General features: G+C 42.4%; 1 long non-coding RNA gene across 2 annotated transcripts; it reads right to left on the bottom strand.

Moving 5' to 3' along the window:
* Positions 1–7,255: 7,255 nt before the first annotated feature.
* Positions 7,256–21,916, bottom strand: LOC114770136 (uncharacterized). 2 transcript variants are annotated; one of them, XR_003743314.1, is made up of 5 exons: positions 21,775–21,916; positions 21,568–21,612; positions 14,086–14,185; positions 12,340–12,472; positions 7,256–8,072 (listed from the first exon to the last, which is right to left on the bottom strand). It is a non-coding gene; the product is annotated as an uncharacterized LOC114770136 (long non-coding RNA). The 2 variants fall into 2 exon arrangements; XR_003743313.1 differs by lacking the exons at positions 14,086–14,185; positions 21,568–21,612; positions 21,775–21,916 and adding an exon at positions 19,408–19,828.
* Positions 21,917–22,696: the final 780 nt, after the last annotated feature.

The following is a 22,696-nucleotide window of genomic DNA, read 5'->3' as shown; positions in this document are numbered from 1 at the left end:
CAGCTATTGGTTTATCTTTTTTTTTTAACCATTAGGTTTTTTTTTTTATCAGAAACAAAAGGGATGTCATGCATACTAGGGGTGGGACAAATAAAACATTATGGCGGTAAAACGCGATGCTTTCACGTGACGATCCATTATTGCACACAGTTACGGTCATTTTGCGATGACCACACCCACCTGTGTGTGAGTCTTCAAGTCAGACATCATTTCCAGGACCAGTTATTAAAAATAATAATCAACCTGTGAACCTTCACTAGAATTTTTCATTTTTTTTTATCTCTTTATAAATTGTAACTTATTTTTCTCCTTTGAAGTTAAGTTAATTGAAAACAGGAAACCCAGAAAGCGTATTTTCATTGGAAAAGACAAGCAGATTGTTTCACAAGATTCACTGGTTTGCGATCAAATTTAGAAATGTTTCATTGAAGGGCTGATCCTTTTTTACACGTGTCTCTGTGATTCCCACCCCTGATGCGTGCCACGCACAAAATAACATGCATCCAGCCAAACTTTCCTCATCTCACTCAGCTGTCACTCACAGCGCAGAGAATAAGGGACCTTTTGATACCAATCGAGGGCTGCCGCCGGTCTGACATCCAGGTGACCTGATACAACCCGACAGCGGCGCTCATACGTGTTCGCTCTGACCACGCCGCGAGCTGCTGTAAGAAGAATGGAGGAATCTCTGGTCTTCCGTGCCCCTCGACACCCTGACTGCCACCCTGCCCATCTCACCACGCAAAATACATTTTAGACCAACTGGAGTCACGTCTCTAACGTCTCTGGCATGTTATTTATACCCGGTGTTTTCATAGCCGAGAGCGAACAATAAGGAAAATGTATTCTGGAAAGCAGGAGGAAGAAAATGAGGGAGATCTATGGTGGCAGAGAGGGAGGAGAATGAGGTGAAGCCTCACAGACACACACACACACACACACACACACACACACTAACCGAATAAGGACTCCATGCTTTAAGGTGATTACAGGTGAGCACTTCTCTCGGATGCATTTATCAGGCTCTCACCTATGCTCATATTAACGCAGTTCGCGCGGCACCTCGACTCTTTTTAGCATAATTCACACAACCCCATGAACATTTTCGCACCGACCCCCATACGAGCGAAAAATAAAGACGCCTTTGTGCTCAACTCTGGGACATATACATGCAATACCTGTCGATTGAAAATCAATGACACGCACCATGCAAATTCAGCAACCACGCCCATCGATTCACCGGCATTGACATTGTTGTTTATGCTGACTGCCAGTTAAATCCTTCCATACGGTCAAGAAATCGTACAAGGGCCTGCAAGACCAAGCCTTCTACAAATGAATATATATTATGAGCTCCTCCCGGCGATCAATACCACTGATACCAAACCGATAAAAGTGTTCCTCTGTCAAAAAAAACCAACACCCTGAAAAATCTATCATGTCAGAAACAGATGTCTGATTCCGGCTTGTTTGTTCTATAAATCAATCCGGGTGGCTGGATTCAGCGTGTTCCATTTTGGGAAAACCTTTGAAATATTAGCAGATGGAAGGAGGAAAAGCCAAACTGCAACAAAGGCTTGTGCCGTATCCGAAGAAATGGTCCTCAGAGCTCACATGCATATGCGTTATATATAATTATATATAATATATAATATTTATATAGTTATGTAGGCTCAGTCACTACGAAGGCTCGGCTTTCTCTACTACAGTATAGGGTAGCTGGGAGAATTAATTTGTGTGTGTGTGTGTGTGTGTGTGTGTGTGTAAAGAAAAGAGCAGCGGCTGGCACAGATTGCTGATATATGCTCTTTTTTTTTTCCTCTTCTTCTTCTTCTTCCCCCGTCTCACTCGAGTGCAGGAACGCAATGCGGATACTGGCTGCCTCAGCCGGTAGCCAGACACACCAGGACGACTTGGCGGGGAGGGGAGGGGAGGGTAGGGGGTGTCGGCGGGAGGGGAGGGAGTGAACCTGAGCGCCCAGACACGCACACACTGAAGACCGTATAGCGAGTCGATATGTCGGCGGCCACACGGAGCTTTCGGGATGCCAGACAGCTTAGCGACCGCCGTCAGGACAACGTCAAAAAAAAAAAAAAAAAAAGCCGGTGGCCATGTGAACTGTACTGTTTGCTATTCTCCATGTCAAAGGGGGTCGCTGAAAATTTGCAATTATATTGTCTGCCGCTGCGGCTCACTTTAATGAGACTTGTCCGTCGACAGCCCCAGTGTTGCACATCACCGTTCTCATGGCTCCTCTCGTGCTGCCGCCGGCCGCCTGGGGCGGATGATCACGCGCCGTGGATCTTTGTATTCCGATGACCTTGCACGGCCCTGATATTCACACCGGTTCCATCTCGTTTCAGACGATATTGGATTTTTCTTCTGTAAATGCTAGGACAGCTCGTCTCGGCCACCGTGTAAAGGCTCCAGGTGACTGTTTTAATATCCATGACTCTTCTTTTGGTAATTATTAGATTTCATTTGTTAACAGATTAACTGATGGTATCTGTTGAAATATCTTGATTAGTCCATCACTGTGAGGCATGTACGATACAATCAAGCCTCATATGTCCACACACGGTCTTTTATATTTAATGGACTTTTTTCAAAATTTGTTTAGTTATAATTCAGCTCTCAGCGATGAAAAAAAATGCAATATTTCTACATACATAATCCAATAAATATCAATAAATAAAAAGCTATGAGCGAAATAATAACCAGCGTCCACCTCAGGAATATCAAGAGCAAGGATCAGCATGAACAGAGACGAAACACTGAAAAAGACCTTGAATGTGTTCAACGCGTCGACTCACAGAGCAAAGAAGAGTCCAACTCTCTTTCGTCAATGCACGCAACCTTGGGGAAACCTTGGACAATCACCCGTCCTCGTCCTTTCTTGTTCATGCTGTTTTCTCCTCCAGCATCTGAAGGATTCGTCTGTTTTTAACCTCTCAGCTCGCTCAGGTACTTGTTCAAGTACAGTTCTTGGAGTTGTGTCTCCAAGTGCCATTTGACCTCTCCAACTGATCTAGAGCGCAGCTTGAAAGGCTTGTTTTTAACCTTCTAAAGTTCTCCCACATCAGTAGCTTTCTGTTGCTGCAGAACCAAAATGGACCAACACCTTCTCATCCCACCCACACAGCACCACAGTCCCTCCAGTCCTCCAGCACTGCTAGACCCGTGGCACCATCTCTCAAGATACAGAGAGAGGGGTTTGGCACTGAGCTGGTGGAGCTGTCACACACACAGTGTCTTCAAATGTCAGATAAAGACCAGAAGTACCTGGATAAGCACTTTCTGTACATGCCAATGACAGTATTTGAAGCCCAGAACTTAGTGAACCACTTTCAGAATGTATTCAGAGACAGAAACTTCAAAGAACTTATGTAAGTGGCTCTGGATAAGAACGGCAAATGCCGTGAATGTAAATGTAGACGGGCAACTGTGAATCTAGCCAGAACCACCAATCCTCCAGAACTTTCTAGGCCAACAAGATGCCTTCAGAAACTCTGATGGGAAAAAAACAGACAACAGGACAACAATAGTGCTTAACAAACAGAAGGCGGTGTGAGACCACGTGTGAGAATGATCTGCTGTGAGGATGAGTCTGATGAAGGCCTAAATGTGACTCAAAAAAATACTTATCACACCATTGCATAGCATGGTGGCAGCGTTTTGCTGTGAAAGGACTCCTCTGTGTGTCCTCACGTGAAATGTCCGTGATTTACCTGGTGACAACACAGACTCCTGTTCAACGGTAAAATGGACTTATCATACCTGCACAAAATTCGGTGGACAATCTCTACTCTATGGGGACAATAGACAGGAGCAATTTAATACAAAAAACACATTTCTTTTTTTTTAAGCAGAAGAAAGTATATTTGATGAATACTTCAATTTAAATGGCCTCTTATGTATATTTGAGTTATTAAGCGAGTGGCATTTACAGATCGGTGCCTGATTAACTAAATTAGGCATTTCTATGATGGACATTTCAAGCACTCATGTCATTTGCTCTGGATAAGTGTCTGCCAAATGCTGTTAATGTAAATTAATCTCTTTACATTCATGACTATTTTACACAATATTGGCATCATAATAATAATTGTTTCTGTAATAATGATCATTAATATGAATGAATGAAAAGCAGAAGCCAACAAGTGTTTAACTCTTTTCATCCCCATTGCCTTACTTTAAAAAAGAAATGCTGGCATTTTATTATCATATTATTAATAAATATTAAATACAAATACATTTCAAATGGTAAAATGTGAAAAGTTGAGTACTTTTCTACAAATGATATGCACTTACCGGGTAAATCTTTGGTGTGTGTAGGATTACAGTCGACTTCTCAGCTTTTGTCATGTCACGTTTGCGTTGTCTGGAACCTCCTCGCTCTTCATCATTGGTCAGTTTCAGACCAGAGCATGGCTGCTGACTGGTGCATCATTCTATAACCAAGTCTCTTCGTCACACTGCTGCGTCCAGCGTTAACACCAACATCATCCTAACGTGGCATGAACATCCCGCTGCCTCATCAGTGTCAGTGCTGTACAGTGCCACGCCTTCTTCATCCGGTCAGCAGTGCTCCTTTGTTCCGAAACTGACCCTTGATGAATGGGGGCTGACAAACAGCAGCAGATGGGCTACAGTCTGTAACATGACACGTCTCCTGTGTATTTTGCAGGTTTAGATAGTAGGTCGGAAAAAAAAAGTTGTCTGAAAATACTTTGTCAGTTACTATAAATATTTTAATTAGAAAAAGTTAAATATCAAGTCATGAAGGCAAAAAATAGATGAAATTCATGTACATGTACAGTTACTTTGAATAATAAGTATGTATTCAGTTTAAAATCTGTCAACTATGTGTACTACAGTCTGAATATCTGGTCCATCATACTTACCCAACTGGCCACAGGCTGCTCGTGTATCGCCCGATGCTTTGGTGACACCCGCAAGGAAAGCTAGAAGGTTGTACAGTTATCTCCAGGCTGTTTATGATGCGAAACCATACAACCAACTACCTCACGCTGCAGAGCACACAGTAAAACAGGAGCAGTGACCCAGCCAATGGTCTTCGGGTCCAGCCAGGACTGTCTGTCACCGTCCGTCACTGTCAGTATGAGCTTTTCTTGCATGTCCCTCCAGCTCCAAAGCGCAAAAAAAATAAGCGTAATTTCTGTATAACTTTTAAAAGAAGCGTTAAGAGACTTACAGACAGTCAGTGCATCAGTGGGTGAATAGTCAAAGCGCAGCGTTGTGAAAAATTGTCTGTGATGAGCAGAGATAATGAAAAGAAAGACAGATACTTATCTGCTTCTGACACCACAATCTCAAGCTTTTATAATGCAAATGTGTTGCTTTTATGTGACTTGGCCAGCTGACGACATTTGTGGCTGATGCATTTATTGAATTTTGTCTCCCTCTACTGGTCAGGAAGATTACAGCCGCATTTCTTTTACATCCTCCATGCCCTGTTCTGCTCATTTGAGAGCCAGTGATTGAGGAGTTTAGTTTGTCCTTTTGTTCTGCTCTGCTATTAAAGATTTTTATTATTGAGGTTCGATGAGTCCATGGACAGAAACCAACAAACCTAAAGAACAGATCAAGCTTGAGTAACAATGGCCACTCTATGAAATTCTCACCTTTTTACAAACTGTTTATACGTGTTTGCAGCTACCTGACCTACTTCCGGAGTAATAATGTAATCAGCATGAAATACTCCAAACAAAGAGGTTTTTTTATTCAGGAAACTGGCCTTGCCAAGGCCATCTTCGTCTCAGATTACATCTCAGTGCATCTTCTGAACTCTGGCAAATCCCTCCACCAATAAGCGACCCAGACGTCACACAGGAAAAGTGATCCCTGCCTGTGTCAGTTGTGAGGTGCATTACCTCAATAACGTTCTCACTGAAACTTATACTGCAGGATTTGGCAGCCATGGCCAACTCCATTTAGACAATTCAATGACACAACCAGTGAAAAACAAATCCCAGAACCCAGAATGCTCTAGAATGACAAAAAATATACATGAATCCTCTGCAATGCATTTGAAGATGGATGGAATTTGATGGACGGGTTTGTATTTGAAGGCACAGGGGGGTGGCACTGATCTTTGCCTCCCTCACGTAAGCTGTTGGTTTAGCCGCTATTCATGGTCACCGGGGCTGTTTTGAAATGCCTCTTTGCACCGTCTCCACAGGCACCATCGATCAAGTGGTTTTGTGCACTATGCCATCCGGGCTGAGACTGGTATGCGCTCTGTAACAACCTCTCTGCGCAAGCTGCTTGGCAGCTGCGCCGCAGAAACGCTGCGCATCTCTCCGCTAATCGCCGTTTCGCCCAGCCGTCACTCAAAAGACGAGTGGTCAGGGAGTGCTTTTTAGCCGACCGAAACAAAAACGAATTTGCCCAATGGGGGCTTAAACTCCCATTTATATCAATCTGTGTTGTTCAAAGGTCTGGCAGATACCAAAGCCTCTGTGCTTCCCTCAGATGTAAATGGAACGTAACTATGGCAATGCGGGCTGCGTTCAGGTATTTCAGCTGCCTGTGTTTTAGATGGTGCCCAGACGGTGCCCGCTTTATTCCATCCATTGTTTTGACGTTATTTCCCTCAGTCGCCGCCACTCTATTAGCAAAAGCCAACTGTCTTTCAAGAGGTTTCGTCTGAATCTCACACTCTTTCTTTGGGATGTTTTTTTTTTGGCCGCGTCTCTCCACCCCTTTTCAAACATCCTTGCTAGCTCTCATTCGCAGGCGAATCACGTGTGAATGCGGCATGGTTGTGCCAATGCCAGCACTCTGCCAGTATGTATGGGTGTGCTGGTGTGCCAGCTTGGTGCCGCTGTCCAGACGCATGGTCTCATTCACTGAATAGAGGATGCCAAAGGACAAAGAGGTGATGTTTGAAGCCATGAGAAAGGGGTGTAGCCAACAGTTTTCATTTTAATTTGTCCCGACCAACAAAAACAACAGTGCCACGCTGTTGTCCATACATGTTTTATCCAGAATAAAAAAAATATATATATCTAAATTCAATGAGCCAAACCCATATTGAGACATCAGACCTACAGAAAGTCCTACTGTTTCTTTTCAAAATTAATATTATCAAAATTCAAAATTAATATTATGTCTATAACATATTTCTCAGACAATTGTCTACTTTTACATTTATTTAAAAACCCATTTCATGTAACAAACTAAAACAAATAAAATAAAAAATGCATTATCATTCTATAAATAATCTATGAAATGCAATTTTGGACAGTGTGCAGTTATGCAAGTAGTTAGGCTAAATGCTGAATCCCTGTATTGTTCTGAGCTCCGTCTCCTGACCGGGTGTTTTTGAAGAGCTGTGAAATGACGACCAGACAAATACTTTCAATCGGGCCTTTAGTGCACTCCTCCATTCCCACACTATAAACCGTTTGACTTCTTCTCCCCAAATTCTTCCCTTTCTCTCTCCTTCTGTCTCTTCTCTCAACCTTATTTACAAAAGAATCAAATAGGGTGTTACCATGGGAACATACTGCCTGGCAACCTAGCTGGCTTGGCGAAATGCCCAGCAGTTGCTAGGGCACTGTTGTCAGTGGCTCCTGGGTGCTGTGCCAGCTGTGTGTGTGTGTTGCTCAGATGCACATCGGAATGAATTCCCAGGAGACTAGTCTCAAAGCTGAGAAGTGGAGTAGGTCATCACTCTGCTGTCCGTAATAGCAGCATGCATGTGGGCTGATTATCACACACACACACACACACACACACACACATCTTTATGGCATGACTCTCATAATTACACGTTCACATGCACCCCGTTAAAAGCCGTGCCAAAGTATATCAGCGTCTCAATAAATAAGGCATCTATCTGTCTGTACTTCTCCATAGGCTCTTCACGTAGACAGAAGGAGACTTTTGTTCTGTTCGACATAGAACAATAAAATGGAAGTGGGTGGTGAAAGGAGATAAGGAGACAGAGAACCAGAATTTTTGGAGAGGCTTACCTTCCTCTTCATTTGTATGCAGTCTGCTGTCTGTAGCGGAGATCTGAGATTTCCAGAGTCTGTTCCCATCATCTGGAATTCATAAGGAAGAAAGATAGAATCTGATTATCCTAAATTAATCTCTCAACATAGGTTTCTTATCCTATTAGAGGTGGTTGATAATCATCTATGACTGAAATAAATATGATGTGTGTTTTGTGTTGCAAGACATCCATCTGGGATATATGAGCCAGCAAGTAAAAATGTTGTCCTTCAAATTGACATGGTCAAAGCAACAAAAAAGAGCATGTGTAAGGATTTGTGTGAGCTTGACAAGGACCAAATTATCATGTCTAGACGACTGGGTCATAACATCTCCAAAACTGCAGCTCTTGTGGGATGTTCTCAGTCTGCACTGGACAGGACCTGCCAGAAGTAGCCAAGGCTCATTGATGCACACTGGGTATGCAGACTGGTCATCTGAGCCAACAGAAGAGCATCTGCAGCTCAGACTACTGAAAAAGTTCATGCTGGTTCTAATAGAAAGGTGTCAGAACACACAGTGAGTGGGTATGTATGTGGGTGGGTAGCTGTGGATCAGTCAGGGTGCGAGACCCTTCTTACTGTATCTGTAATTCAGCCTTACTTTAAAACCAACCATGGTAAGATTGTGTGTTAAGTTAGGGTTAAATCATGTGCATCTGAGAAACAATTTCTTATCCAATTCAGAAGAACTAAATGATCTGGCTAACTGAGCAATTTATCTCGAAATGTAGCAATGAATCAGATTCCAGCTTCAGATTCACCTGTGAGAAATAGTTAAAAAATAGAAATATATATTTTTTTAGTAAATTAATTTAGTAAATAAATGACTATTATTTTTAACTTGTTTCAAACGTGTGGGTAATTTTTTTTCAGTTGTTAATATCAGTATTTTTAAAACTGTTCCAGAATTCATATTGCTGTGGTGACCCGACCACATGTGTGAATTTAGGAATCTCCCTCAGAAATCTAAAATATACAACCCTAAATAAATACCATTTATATCTGTTCTTTCAACACTCATTTATCTGTTACAACATTATGTTTTATGTGATTTATGTCTGATTTTAGTGCTGGTTTTACAGCATTCATAGATATATCGGTTCTTCCTATGGATTTGGTGTCTCTGGTCGAAACACTTAGCCAGTTGCATTGAACGGCTATTCTTAGACAAGCAGCCCAGACGCGCGCTCATTCTTTCAACTTAAGAGGATTTATGCTGCCTTTTTTCTTGAACAGACATTTCAGAGGCTGCAGAGAATGAAGTGCAGCCCTAATTGTGTTACCTGCAACATCTCGGCTTGCATCTCGCTCTCCAATTCATTCTGGAGGCAGGAGATCAATATGCCATCTGAGCTTCCATTCAATGTCATTAGCCGGCCCGAGAGTGAAGAGGTGATCATTCTGAAGAGGTGTGTATGTGTGTCTGTGTACAAAGTTAGCAGTGTCAGACCTCGTGGGGACATTTTGCAAGTCCCCAGTAGGATTTTTTTTTTCACAAACCCTTTGCAGTCTTTTTCTTTGTATTGTTAGCTTCTATGTTGCAACTTTTTTATTGTAAAATCTCAATTATCAATTACACAGCAAATCTATTTAACAAATGTATAATAATATGACCCTTAAATCTACCATTTTAGCAGATGAAAACAGTGTAAGCTGTTGTAACACACACAAAACATGAACATTATCACTTTTACATTTACATTTACAAAACACTGCTTTATTTTTCAACTGCATAGTCCACAAGGGTTATAAGAACATAATATTGATATGAAAACATCAATTAGCCTTTCACTCAACTTAAACCATTTGCTAATGTAAAAGAACCGAATGCACAACCCTGTGCACTTCCGCACTCTGTTTTTAGCACTCTTTACACTTAAAGTGCTCTGAGGTGTGTACTTGTCTAGGCACGTGTGTCTTTGTGTTAGTTCAATGCGGCAGAGAGCAGAGTAGCCGATCAATGGGAACCAAATTAATTCAGATCAATATTAAATTGAGCGAGGGAGAATGAAGGAGAGAGCAGGCAGGGCAAGGCTTGGCAGAAGAAGGGGGGGATTGGGGGAGGAGTTCAGGAGCCTCCCAGTTTTACCTGCATAGCACTCGACGTTCCACTAGAAATGCTGTCCGCTGAGGATAATGGGATATGGATTTATAACCACCCACAAACCGCCAGAGGTTGGACTGGACGGCAAATTAAGAACCGTTTACCTTCTGCTTTGTGCTGTAGTTGAAAAATGCCGAATCTGAGCTCACACACGCCTACTGCTCTCGGTTTCACCCGGTTCCACTCACCTCCTGCTGACCTGCAGTATCAATCACGAGCTGTTGCCACACCCTACAGTGACTCCCAGCCGGCATCACATTCACCTCACAACCTCGAGGCACAGCCACGAAAACCCACTGTCACGCTGTTTATTTACACCAGGGATGTGTTTATGATCAGTAATTCTGGTCGCAGTGGTGTCTGTCAAGACCCTGTTGTTCTTAAACATCTGTGGGCGGACGAAGACAGAAATGGAGAAAATAACAGTAATTTAACCCATCTGTGTCATCACTGAGATTCTGTTTAAGATGTGACTCAGAGCTGTGATGAAAGAAGGGCAGAGAGTGAAAAAAGGAGGTGTGTTACTATATTAGGCAACAATGCTGAAGGTTAGAACAGAGATAACAGCTAAAGAAATAATTTGAGCTCATCATATCATCCACACTGACGGCAACATCACTCAGCCCCTCTGCTTCTGTGCCTGTGTTTAGTGAGTACCCACCAAATGAACAATGAAAAGGAAAGACTTCCGGGTTTGTAATTAGACCACCACATTATATAAAGCCCACCAGTTGTTCTACATTGTTCTATTACTAAATGTGTGGGATTGCCCTGGTATTAAATGCTATATGCATCCACATCCATCCAATATTTTTGTTGAAATAAACGTGGCAACTCATTTTTATTCTGTTGTGCTGGTTTCCAAGATGCTGGTGTTCAGAATCCGCCTGGCAACAGACCCCAAACATGGGACGTTCTGATGGTGGGCTGATCAGAGACGGCAAATCATGCTTCACAACCATTTTATCCAAACTATATTTTAGTTGCCTGGCTGCTGTTCTATATACAGTCCAAAATACAAAAATACAAAATGCCATATATGCCAAATATGTCCAGCATGTGAGTTAATTGGTCACTGGTTTGAATTAGGCAATGGTCTCACTTCCTATGAGTGTAAATGAGATCTTAAGTGCTCGTTCCTTCAAGGCCCTTGACCCTTGACCTGGAAGTGACAATTAATCCCTGACAATGAGTCAGACAGACAATCCACCAGCCGAGGGCAATGTCAACTGTCACATTTCCCCTTCCTTTGAATTGCAGAACTGACCTGAAATAAACCTGAAATAAACATGAAATAATCTCTTCCAGTGAATATAACCAATTCTTGAGAATTTGGACAAACATGTTTGGACAAAACGTGATAGAATTTCTTATCAACACAGTAATTCACTGTTATGCTTTTTCTTTTCTTTTGGACCAGAGAACACCCTTGTCTCAGATAAGCATTCATAACTTCAAACATAAAAAATGGATTAAAAAGCTTTCAAATTAAAAAATATTAGTTCTGACCATAAAGGTGTAAAAAAAATACTATTTTTGATTGAAAACTTATTTTGTATAAAAATGTTGTGTCCAGGTCTTTTGTCAAGACAGCTTCATAGGTATGTCTGAAACTACAATAAAATTATACTGTACAGAAATATCAAAAGTAAAGCTCTCTGCTGTACTCGAGAGAAGGTGCATAAATGTCCTTGCTAACCAGGGCAATTGTTCCAATTTTATTTAAATGAATGTTATCACAAACCCCTCAAATGAATGCTCAAACAAAACAAACCAGGCTAATGTTTCATTCAGGTTGTTTTCAGACTCATTGTCTGAAACCCTTACAATGCCCACAAAGGCGCTACACGAGTGTGGAAAATTGCTCTTAAATAGATAATCCATTTTACCCCTTCACTGTAATATGTGTTAACACACAGGGAGATGTGGATCTTTTTTTGAAAGTGCTGCGATGGACAAATCCTTTACTTCCAGGTTATTTTTTTAGGTTGTTTTTAATTATTATCAATCATATTTGAGAATTTAATTACTTGTTATCAATTTTTTTATGAAGTTCATCCCAATATTTAGTTTCTTTCTGGTTTCTGTTCTATTAACTTTTTTTAATCCCTGGTGAGGGTTGAGAGTGAAACACGCACACAAAAAAACCCACTTAACACAGTATTCATGGAGACAGAAAATTACTGCTAGAGAGTTCACAGGTATCCTCACCTCCCCTGCATCCTTCCATTCAGCCAGTCGCTCCTCTTCACCTCCTTGTGCTGTCTTCTCCTATCCGTTCTGCTGTCTGATGTGGGGTGGTGTTCGTACACCTCAGCGCTGCCGTCCCCCTGGCCAGGTCAAACTGCAGAGCAGACAGTCTGTGAGAACTTCAAGAGTCAGGCAGACACACACACACACACACAGCAGAATTACTCACGCTTCACCTTTCATCACTGTCTGCAGCTGGAAGGCATGCAGGCTTGATATCGAGTAAGATGACACATTCTTAACCCACTGGGGTCTGAGGGTGGTCATCAATAACCAAGGGGTGTTAATAAGGTATTGATAAAGTAATTAATATTAATTTATTTCATTTAATTGAACATCATTTCTAATATGCTACAATATTTAAAAAACACTCTAATACTTTATGGAAGTCTTATGCTCTGACCCATGTAGACATCTTTAAAATTTGGCAGACGCCCTTATTCAGAGCGACTTACAACAAAATAAAAAAACAGTGACATGCTAATAAACACTATTCACTTCCCAAAATAATTAATGACCAATTGACACATAATCTGATGGAGGTTGGGCACATAACCAACACATTATCTTATTTTATATCTCGTTATTTATCTCAACACCCCCGACATTTAACTACACGTGGTTTAATGTATCAGGGAACTTGATACCAGTATATTTTATGTAATATTTATTTATTGATATTTACTGTTTTAGATTTTTCAAAAGTTCTTCTTGTACTTTTATTGAAAATTATGCATAAGACACCTAGAATCTTAAAAAAGTGGTGGGACTGTGTCCCCCTGCACCCTCTTCTATATCATTTCCAAATTTACCAATAAAGACAAAAAACAGCAGTTCACAGCATTACTCTTTCCTGGAATGTTTTTATACAGAATGGAGCATGAGATGGTATGGGCCAATCAGAGGACCATGCATGTCTGAGGTCCAGTCTTGTGAGATCTCAGGGATCACAGTAATAAATCATAATCGTCATAACCAACAGTACCAGGCGAATCAAGGTCGCTGCTTCATTAATAACACACAAGGAAAGATAAAAAAAGTGCAGCTGTCTTCATCTCTTTCACTCACACAGTCTGCCTTCCTCCCTGCCTCTGAAATCCAAGTGAAGAGGAGGACAGAGGAGGACAGAAGATACATGGGATACTGAGATGGTACAAAAACTATAAGTGAGTGAAAAATACTATGAATAGAAAAGCATAGGAGGAAAAAGTGACACTGTAGTCAGGAGTGGCGGAGAACAAAAAAAATCTGTGGTCAAGGTTGATGGGGGTAAAAAACAGGATGATGTCGGGGGAGGGGGGTTTAAAAAAAGAGTGTGTGACAAGAGAAAGGGAGAGAGTTATAATAAGAGGCAGGACTGTGACCTACTCACTGAGGAACACTGCACTGAGAAATCCTCCTCAATGAGCCGGACACATACTCTAACATTAACACACCAGCTACAGCACTTGTATGAACATATATAATCCAAATCAGCCAAACACAAAACCATAGAAGGTCTGTGAACAGTTTTTTAATTATTTAAACCATTTTTTTCCTACATAAAATAATCAGGAAAGTGTCAAATGGTCAAATAATTCCTCTGTAAAAACATGCAGTTTGATATATAGTGTGGCAATTAATTACATGTTTGCGATCATTTTTCAACTAATTCGCAACAAATGCTCCTTTGCCTGAAATGTGTGGCTAGAAATATTCTTATCTTACCTCTGAGATTCATGGCCAAGACTTAAAACCAGCACCAGCGGCAGGTGAAGATGTGGTTATGTTCGGCTCTAAAGTAGGTCTCTTACTCCTTGGGTCTTAACTTCAAGTTAAAAAAAAAAAAAAAAGTGATTGTCACATTTGTCCTCTGCATTTAACCCATCACCCTGAGTGAGCAGTGGGCAGCCATGACAGGCGCCCAGGGAGCAGTGTGTGGGGACGGTGCTTTGCTCAGTGGCACCTCAGTGGCACCTTGGCGGACCGGCAACCTTCTGATTACGGGGCCGCTTCCTTAACCGCTAGGCCACCACTGCCCCTAATTTATACCGTTAACCACCAGTTCATGCATTCATTTTATCCTGTTTCATTCAGTTGGGACGTCTGGTGCCTGATGCACCTCAATTCATTTCAGGTCTTTATAAATGGTTTAGATAAGAACGATTCTGCTGGAAAACCCAAGGAAGCTCTCTGGGATGGAAGCAAGAAATATTTACATGAGCACATTTAATTGCTCATCTTGTTGGTTTTAAATATTCTGCTGCAGGAAGAGAAACATCGTATGAAAAACTAGGGCTGTCAACTGATTAAAAATATTTTACTAATTAGTCACACACTTTGCAAAGAATTCATCATGATTAATATTTGAAACTGTAATAGAGATAAATTCGTGTCAACAGAGGTTCACTTTGACATTATGCACTGCCAAACTGAATTTGAGGATCTAGTCTAAAAAATGTTAAACTTTTCAAGCGCCAGCCAATCAATCCAGTTTATGCAAATGTGAGTGTGCTGGCCTTAGTTTAATTTGGCCACGTTGCTGACAGCGTCCTCCATGCCCTGCAGACACGCCCGCCCTCAACGCTGATGACACATACTAGTAGTGTGTGTCTGTGTGGGGTCGACAGACGTCCACGGTGTACTGGGAAAGATGGACGCCTTTCTAGAGGGCTCTGGAACACAAATATGAGGCTGCAAGAAAACACTTTTGCCAGAAGGACAAGTAATTAAGGACCCTTCAGCAAATAATGCAGGTCCTCCAATACGAACTACATTTGGAAAATGAACAAGGTCCTCGAGAATAAGGAGTTCCTCAAGAAGATGGCCAAGAGAATGCTGAAGATTGATTGAAGTGTCTTATTTGTGTTTTTAAAAATGTGTATTACTAGTAATCAGTGTTGCCAGTGAGCGAGCTCATGAGCTTTCGGCTCGTTTAAGCGCGAAGTTTAGTTAAGCCTCTGTATCCGTTGTCTTTTTCATTTCGTCAGTTGAGCCTAATGGGCTGCCAGGCTACCGAGGGAAAACCTCAAGTTTGTGCAATCTGCTGCTGAAGGCTGTGGTCGTGTGTCATTCATTATGAATGAGAAAACTCACAACAAGAGGGAACAGAAAAGGCTGCAGGAAACCCACCGGCGCACACAGCGCTGTGCCGTTTCCCACACGGGAAACGCGGTCAAATGGGAGCGAAGGCGAATTAAAATTCTACTTCGTCTGGCCTGGTGATCAGGAACGGCACCCTAATAACGACATTTCATAACTATACGACAACACCGCATCACAGCGCAAGCCTTCAGCAGGCGAATATGTTCCGAAAGTGTTTATCAACACTGTTACAAGCAGCCCACTGTGCATAATAGCTTTTCTCTCGAGCACCAGTCATTAGTGAGTCACTTGCCCGACTGAAAGCCGCTATTAACCTACGATTCTTTTTTGTCGTTGTTTTCTGCTTATTTTATACAGACGTTTGGTTTGTTTTATATACCCTATTAAACTGTGCAGCATGATTTATGAACAAAAGGGATGCCACAAATGACATAATGACGCGCATGAGAACATTATTAAGCAGATGGACAGGGTGTTACAGTGCAAAATGGGGCTATTGCATCACCTGAAAAATGCATCCAGAATGCATAGTTTCTACTGAAATATAAATTATTTCTCATGGAGTTATTTATGTTAGATTTTATTTGCATCTGCAATATCCCAACCTATGTATGAGAATCAAACCAGAGGCCAAAATGTGGTGGCCTATCCACATGTATTTCATGTAATATTGTTAGGAAAATCCCAAGATGAGACAGTCGAGCTGCATTATGTCTTAAGAGAGATTCTCTCCCTGGTTGTCAACATTTGTTTTGTTCAAGCAAAGGCTATTTGGAAGAACATGAAGGAATATGCAAATACGAAGGCATAAGATGAAACACACGAACTGGAGCAGAAGAGACTGTGACTGGTCACAACCCGTTCTCGTAATAGCTCTAGTTTCCATGGGAGCAATGTGAGAAAATTACTACTGACGTTAACTGGTCACCGGGGGCCAGATTAACAGGTAGACATTTACCATTTTGCTCCTATTCCCACACAGCACATTAGCAGTAAAACAGCAGTAAATGGCCAGCTTTCAGTCCGAGGGGGTGGATTGCTGAGTGATCGATCTCTACTGTTGAGAGTCAGGTGATGATTGAATCATTTTGTCTATTAGTTCATTAGAAAAGGGTGTTCAATTGAAAAAAAAGGGTATTTATTGATGATTGGATGTGAAAATCGGTGACAATGATACTAAGCCAAGTCCCCCACGGACTGTCTGCAACAGCAAGGGTTACATAAGATTACATAACAGCCAGTCGGCGTGAGTAATATTTCATAACAGTGGAGACCTCAGAAACACACAGGCGTCATCCTCGCATCCCTTCATGTCAAAAATCTAAGTGCTGGAAGAGACCAGAACGTGTTGCCCCGGTGGCAGGAAATCAGATGATATTTCTACTTAATGAAAAAACAAGAAGACGCTCGACCTCCTGCATAGGCGAGAGGAACCCCGGTGGACTGGGATCAGACAGTCGTTTTATTTAAATATTCCCTCGCTGTTAACATCAAAGGCACTCTCCTCAAATCCAGCCAATCTGTGCAGAGGGGACGGGAGGTCAGGGAAGGGATACTCAGCACCCAATAACCCGGCCGTGAGCGGTGCTGGAGAAGAATATGCATGCATTCAGTAATAAATAACAACCAAACCAAATATCTCTGTAGGGAACGGTATGAAAAGCAATATTGTTTTAATTGTTTATATCAGGCTTGCATAAATGTTTAATTTAGGGGATCAGACAACAAACGTCTGGCGAGACGTCTCTTCCGCACTAACACATTAAACATGAGGAAGATAATGCGAACAATGTCGTCAGGAGTCGACAGTGATGTTAATGAGCAGGATGTGGATACTATGGTCATGTGGTTTATTTTGCAGTACATAACTGCGATTGTGGACCCCGTCTACAGAGCTCGGATCTTGGTCGAAGTCCGCAGCTTCCGTGCATTTCTGTCACAAACCTGCAGCCCATAAAATTCTGCCCTACAATTTCCAATGATTTACAATGATTATCAGCTACTGTAATTTTTAAAAAATATTTTGGTTCGCTGAAGGCAGCTGGGAACATGCAGCTTTTAAAACAGAACCAGCAGTGCCAGAAAGCTGCAGATGAAAATGGTACAATCTCTATTTATAGTATTAACAGTTATTAGCATTATTAGTCAGTTAAATGGCCTGTTATTTAATCGGTTCACCCGCTCTTGGGTAACGGACCACAAAGTTAAATGAGACAATTTAAGGCTTATAATCAGAAACGCTGGCCTAAAAATGCTCATATTGCTGTAAATTAGTAACGTGTACAAAATCCCACATTTAAATAATTCCCTAATGATAATTTCACGTTTGACATTGACACGTCTCGCCACTTGTCATTTCTGGCCAGGAACACCAACGATCTTCACCCCAGTCTCCTTGTCTGGTATTTGTGTAAATTAGCATGTTAACTGCTTCATAAACTCACCTTTCTGTTCCGCCACGGCCTTAATCTACTGAAGAGCTTCAATTAATATATCTGGAGCCGCGGTATTCTTTACTGAAACAATTCAGCAACATTATGGTAATGTGATGAAGATATGATTAAACGTTTCCTGAGAAGACCGAGCTCTGCCGAATTCATTTTCAGTCCTACTGGCGGAGTTGAATCCCAGACAATCGCCAGCCTTTTAATCACACCCGGTACACACAAAACTGCTCCTTAACGTACAGGAAACAAAGGGACCAAAATGAAGCACCAGAACCTCGCCGGGCGCGAGACGAGCGTGGCCCGCAGCACCGCATGAGACGTCGCACTAACACAATCATCCAGACCGCTGCATCTATTTACAAACACTGACGGCCAATTAGCTCAAAGCACTCGGAGCAGGCGCCCACTGAGACCGGTGCAGCCGCACATGCAATGGCCAGGGCGTGCAACATCAAACCCTGCATGAATAAACTAAACACGAGTACTATACCATCAGGCCGTGTTAGAGAAATATTTCTGGAACCCAGACATCGTACTCAGTGGGAACACAGGGAAAGAATGGGAATTTGTGGGTCCCCTTTCACTGGCTGCGAACAATGTAACATGATATTTGTCAAAAATGCACATACATATACATATACATATGTCTAAATGGGATCGATTAAAGGGTTAAAAGAAGAGGGCATTAGTTTCATCTGGAAATAAAAGATCAGTATTTTTTAAAACGGCCCGCCTGCAGAATTCCTGATATCCTCTAATCCTCGTATGTAAGTCTGATGAATCGGATGATGGACGCCTGGGCCTCGGTTCAAAGACTCAAGTCGAAATATCCACCCCATGGATACGCAGCTTTAGGGATCCAGGATGAATGGATGGGGATCGTAGCAGAGGAGGGATTGGCAGAGGTGGTGGGAGGAGCTTTTGGCCAAGCGATAAACGTCCAAATAAAACAGAATAAAAATATATATTAATATATATTTAACTGTGATTGTCCCCCCCATCAACGTACAGAAGCAAACATTCACACACCAACCTAGAAAACAACTTGCGTAAATTTTGCCTTTATCTTTCCCTCTCTATTGTGGTTAATGAAATGGCACCATTTTTTTTTGTCTGGCCTTATCTACTACTCTAGCTCCCCCATTTCTGGGCCCCCAAAAACCTGGATGTTCTGGGATCACAACCTCCCCGGCCCCTCCTCGAAAGAACCTCCAAAGAAAACAAGCATCTAGACGTTACAGAGCAGATTCGTCCAGCCAGGCTGGAACAGAGGGAGAGCAGAAGAACCTTAACTAAATGAAAACCAGGGGAAGAGTGTAGATGGAACTGCACTCTGTTACATTTTTCTAAATGTAAAGTGTTGAAAAGCGGAGAAAATGCGGTTCGGTGGTATGAGGAGGAGTCCTAGTTTAGAGAAAAATAGAGCCGAAAGGTTACAGGACAGAAATATATTTAATAGATTGTGGAGAAAAGGGGTAAGTGAAGAATGAAAACGCACCCGGGGCAGCCTGTAGTCTCCTCTCCGTTCGTTTTCCCGCGATTTTGGAGATCCCGATTCAGTCATCACTTGCTTGGCTGCTACCCCTTCTCTCCTCCGCTTCTCTTCATGAACGTCAGCCCCTTTTCTCCCTCGCAACATGCTTCGTTTTTTTGACTGAGTCCTTTTCTCCTGCCTTCCTCATCTTTGCCCCCCGCTCCCTCTTCCAGGGGTGTCATCTGAAACGGGGAAGACGTCTATCACAGCGCGGGAGGAAACGGGGAGAAACCAGTCGGCTAGCAAGGCGGCGAGGGCGCGAGAGGAAAATGGAGAAGCGGGACCGCAGGCAGACGCCGGGCCTGTGTTCGCACGGACGCCCTGCTGGTGAAGAATTAAGCAGGTCCCGTCCTTTTGTGCAAAAGGTGCAGAGACGGGAAAAAAAGAGAGCGAGAGAGAGAGAGAGAGAGAGAGAGAGAGGGGGGAGAACGAGCACGAGGTTGAAGACGTTTGGAAGGAATAAAAAAAAAAATAAAAAATGCTGCAGGAGCGGCGAGGAGCCGTCGGAGTCACGTCTGTTCCTGCCGCCGGCGCTGGCGAGAAAGATAGTAGGCACGCGCGCGAAGGAGAACGGATCAGTCGGGCTGCGTGCGTGTGCGTGTGTGCGCGTGCATGTGTGTGCCTGTGGAGAGGTGGGAGGGGAAAGCGAGAGCGACAGAGCGAGCTCATGGAGGAATATCCAAAAGCGAAGAATAGAGGAGGAGTGTTTTTGGTCGGCGGACAGGGCAGAGGGAGGAGGCTGGAGGTGTTCGATTTTCTTGCGCTTGCCCTCCCCCCCCTCCTTCTTCCTCCTCCCTCCATTCCTAGGACTAATACCTCTGCTCGGCCTGAGCTGGTCTGCTTTGTCTCTGCTCCATTCCTTCTGCTCTCCTCCTTCTCTTTTGCTTCTTCACCCTCCTCTCATTTTTTTTAAAACCTGCACTTGAACTCTAAATCCTGTCTGCCCTCCCCTCCCCGCCTGTCTCGGCCCCTGCACAGACAGGGGGGCTGAAATAGTGCTCGCAGGCTAAAAGTGAGCGAGGGAGGGAGGGAGAAAAGGAGAGGATGAGGGGGACAAAAAGGGGAGAGAGAAGTGGAGAGAGGGGGAGGGGAAATGGTTTAGAGGGGCCAATTCAGACGAGGTTCTGCATGTGTGTGTGTGTGTGTGTGTGTGTGTGTGTCTATGACTGTGTTGATTTCTGGTTTCCTTCAATAGGTTTAAGCAAATCTGTCTTCTTTAATTAACCACGACCCTGGTTAAATGTTCAAATAACTTCAATGTTATATTCAATATAACCATAATGTCCCGTAGCCCTGAATACAGTAGGGCGAAAAGTTGTAATAATTTTAGGGACCCACAGCTGGACCAAGGCTCCTCAATAATAGGCTATTAACATTATTACTAACATTATTATTATTATTATTATTAACAGTCTAAAGAGATAGACTGGCTATGGTCCTATCACAATATACACAATATACTCTTTCCAGTTAACCAAGGGTCATTTATGTTGTGGTGAAAACAAGGACCTAAGTGTGTTTCTATAGCAACACAAATTAAAATGACCACATTTGTCACTCATCAGTGATTAAGTTTACAATTGACAGAATTACAAGTGCGGCTGTAAAACCTGAACAGACTTAAATCATCAGCTGAATTTTGTCAACAAAGTTAGAATTAGCTATAAATAGACACACACACAAACACACACACACACACACACACACACACTATATATATTTTTTTTTACAAAGCATTACTAGTTAAGATGGTTGACCAGAGTGTTTTCATGCAGTTTAGCCAGTCAAGACTAGCTTAAACCGGTAACCACCATGCTGCTTTTTTTCAGCAGGGCGACAGAGCACATACTACTCAACACAGTCTAGAAATCAATAAATTGAATTTTAATTACATTTGTATCTACTTTGCTTTGTTAACTCGCCCAGTTGTTTACTCAAAAGTGAGCCAAATATTACAATATTAGCTTTGAGTTCACGTATAGAGAATTGTGCAGAAATATCACTCAAAACAAAACAGAATATTAGAATTTAACACACATATACCCGTCGATATTCCATAATATTTTTAAGATATTTTTTTTCCTCAGATTATTACATTAGTAAATGGCCGGTGCGTTTACTCACCTGCTGTCCAGCCAACTGTGAGGGGTACAGGGTGTCATGGAGAAGCTAAAACGTACGGTAAATACAACAAAAAATGTTCAGATAAAGTCAGTGCTTTTAGCAGCTACCATAATTTTCGGCTTTTGTTAAAGTGGAAAGCCGCTCAAAAACGAGGCTACGCAGCCGCTAAAAAAACAGCACCAAAAAGAAAAAAAAAAAAACACCAACCTAAACAGACGATTTTCTTTGGACTGGACCCTCACAGGACATTCGGATTGTTTGCCCCAGTTTCAAGCCAATCTGAGTTACCTGTTTTTCTAGCGTCAAAATTCTTTACTCTGCCAGTGAACCAGAAGACCACAAAGTCGCAGGTTCAAAGCCCACTTGCCACCGTTCTAGTAAAACTGCACTACCGCTAGAGGGCGCTGAGTGTCTAATATTACGACCACTGACGGGTCATTTCTTATGGTACAGTGGCACTGCCAGTAAATGGTAACCGATTGGCACCTAGTGAACATCTTGTCGTTGAAGCTGATGGGCAAAAGTAAGGATCTGAGTGACAAACTATTCCAAAACTTGTGGGATGTTCTTGATCTGCAGGTGTCAGGCTCCCACCAAGAGTGGCAACAGCATGGGCCCTGTTGCACAGGTGGCCAAAGCTCACTGATGCACAAGGGAGGGCCCATGCTGTCTGATCTGACACAGGGCCATGGTAGCCCACAATGTTAAAAAAGTTCATGCAAACGATATTCCCTGAAGGCAGTGACCTCTTATAACATGACAATGTGCCCTGACATGCTGCATAATTGGTTAAAAAGGGGATCGAGGAGCTGTGTGTTTGAGGTGTTTCAGTGCAGTACAGTTACATAAGTATTATAGTTAAATGCACACAATGCAAATTTGTTCGGTCAGACGTGTCTATTTAACTTAGCCTGTCCCTTTTACAACAGTCACAGAACGGGCACTGTGACACTCGGAGTGAGAAGGATGTCTCAGGTGTTGCCTCATTGGTTATAAAAAAAAAAGTGTTGGGTAAGGTAATTTGTGTGCAAGGCATGTTTGAGGTTTTTTTGTTGTTGTTGGTTTATTATTGCGGTCTCGGCCCTCCTCAGGGGAAGATGCTCTCTCTTGGTCAGCATGTGGAGCGAGT

Source organism: Denticeps clupeoides, chromosome 20, assembly GCF_900700375.1.
Source record: "Denticeps clupeoides chromosome 20, fDenClu1.1, whole genome shotgun sequence".
Lineage (NCBI taxonomy): Eukaryota > Metazoa > Chordata > Actinopteri > Clupeiformes > Denticipitidae > Denticeps > Denticeps clupeoides.
The sequence above is the reverse complement of the archived record's forward strand: the minus strand, read 5'-3'. Positions and strand labels throughout refer to the sequence as shown.